The 2,500-nt window shown below is 43.5% G+C and overlaps 1 pseudogene; it reads right to left on the bottom strand.

Annotated features, from left to right (window-relative positions):
- The window catches only part of LOC137459575 (28S ribosomal RNA), an 8,262-nt pseudogene that overhangs the window by 2,809 nt on the left and 2,953 nt on the right, over window positions 1-2,500 (bottom strand).

Raw genomic sequence — 2,500 nt, 5'->3', positions numbered from 1 at the left:
GGACAGTCATTGATGGTGTAAGAGTCCTTAGTTGGTTGAATAAAGAAACCATGGCACTTTTCCCCCTGCGTTTTTAATCCAGTTAAGTCACAAAATGCTTCTAGAATTTCAATATTTTTCTCCATTCCTGATTGGGACTTACTCAACAGGACCAGGTCGTCTGCAAAAGCCAGAGCTGTTAATTTGCCATTCCCGTGTTGGAACCCCTCCCCACACTCTTCTAATTTACATAACAGAGGGTCAATGCACAGGTTAAAGAGGAGTGGTGACATGGGATCGCCCTGTTTCACACCAGTTTTGATTCCTATTGACTCAGACTCTCCTTCTTTAGTTTTGATTCTGGTGTGGATGTTTTGATAAAAGTCCTTAATTAATGCTATTATGTGGTCATCCAGGCCCTTTTGCTTTAGCACCGCCAGGATGTGGGTGTGGCTCACTGAATCAAAGGCTTTGGCCAAATCGACAAAGACAACCCCCAGGGGTTTCTTTTGTTTCTTTGCATTCCTAATTAATAGCTGTAATAGTTTTAAGTTCTCAGCACAGCCAGAAGATTGAATGAAGCCTCTCTGCCTGGGGTTAATGGGACACGCCTTTGCCAACCTCGCAGTTAAGATTCTTGAATAGAGTCTCAGGATGATGGAACCAATAGTAATTGGCCGCCAGTTGTTAATATCATTTTGGCGTTCGGGCGCTGATGATTTAGGTATTAGGATTGTTCGGCATCCCCTTATTACATCTGGAATTTTGCCACTTAACAGCCAGAGATTAAATAGTTCTTTGATCTCCTCACAATTTGGATCCATTTTAAGCAGGGCCTTCAGGGTGATCCCATCAGGGCCTGGTGCCGATTTTTTATTCATGTCTTTGATATTCTTAAGGATCTCTTTCTCTGTAATCAATTCCTTAAAAGCCGAATTATCCGCCCGCCCCACAGACTGGAATGCTCCAAGTCCTTGAAATAAGTTCTGAGACTCCCACCTAGATCTGAAGGTGTTACTGACCTCTTCCAGGGGGATGGCACATTGCGCAGAGTCTTTTTCATCCAGAATCATATTAGCTAACTTCCCTCGATCTAAGCGGAAGAGGCGTTGGAATCGGAGAAATTCTCCACGCTTTCTGGCTCTTTTTCTCATCCACTCCTTTTCAGGTTTCTTCTGCTGAGGTTTACGTTGGCTCTTTTTTGGCACTTTCTGTTCAATTGATTTCTCAAACAAATACAAATATTGGTCCTGAGCTACCTCATTGAGTAATTTTAATGAGTCTGTTTTGCCTTCAATTATTTGTTTATATGTATTTTTAAGGATAGGCAGCTTCCCTGATGTCATCTTTTCATTAATAGTCTTTTTATAGTGGGCTAGCAGCTCCCTTTCACCAGAAGATGGAATCACAGTCCTCTCCTCTTTTAACCTGTTCTTGCTCTCTTGTGTTTTCTCTCTTTCTGGCACCACAGTTTCTCTTAATAGTCTTCTCTTTTCACTGATCTGTTTTGCTGTTTTAGTTGTTAATTTTTCAGCAATCAATTTGTTAATATTTTTCCTCCCTTCAAACTCGTGATTTAGTTTCTGTAATAATTCTGTTTCCTCTTGGGACCAGATTTTCTTGTGAGCACCTCTTTTAGAGGTCTCTTTGGGGCGAGATGCTTCAATTCTTTCTGCGTTTCTCAGGGCTGGGTGAGCTAATCTCTTATGTTGTCCCAAGCCAATTTTAGTTTTAAAACACTTTTTACATTCTTCACACATAAACCCTTCTACCTGGGTAGGCTCTTGGACCCCTTTGCATTTTGGGAGATGGCATGAGATACTATGATGCTTTTCATTTGTCTTCCCACAGCGGGAACATTGGAAATTGATCTTTCTTTTCCCATGGGCTCTCTTTAGATGGTCAATCAATCTCGTCATATTGCCTGCCCGAGTGGTACAGCATGGACATGTCGGGTTGTCCTCTGGCATCTTCACCAGGGGGGTCCCAGGACAGATGTCAGCTGTATTATCCAACTCGGGCGATGCGGTTAGTATTGAGAGCTGACTCATAGAGCTCGGGGTTTCAGGACACTCCACCTCCTCGTTCCTGCTCCTCTCTGTGCTTTCATCTCGGATATCTTTCCCATGAGCTGGAGAAGTGGGTCCTACATACACCTCCGGCAATACTATCAGTTTCTCATTCCAGATAGGATCGTAGGCAGTATTGTCATTGGCTATCATGGAGTTCATGAACTCTATTCCAGCCAGACATACCCCTATCTCCTCCTCTGGTAGTCTCATATCACGTTTGGCCGCAACCTCCAGCCAATCTGCAGAACTGGTCTGGGTGCCTATGGTGACAAAAAGGCTACGTAGTTGACGAACCATTTTGTGAAGTCAATGTGAGGGAGGAATCGGTCAGAAGCTCTTCCCTCAAAGAGCAACTGACTTTGCCCAACTAACTGCGCCGTGGGCTGAGCTAGCGTGTGGCAATTAAATCACCACTAAAATTTGTTTCGCCAAAATACTATCAGTCAGTG

The sequence above is a fragment of the Melanerpes formicivorus genome, unplaced genomic scaffold (assembly GCF_026170545.1).
Source record: "Melanerpes formicivorus ecotype bairdi unplaced genomic scaffold, bMelFor1.0.p_v2 SCAF_375, whole genome shotgun sequence".
NCBI lineage: Eukaryota > Metazoa > Chordata > Aves > Piciformes > Picidae > Melanerpes > Melanerpes formicivorus.
This window is presented reverse-complemented; position numbering and strand designations above follow the sequence as displayed.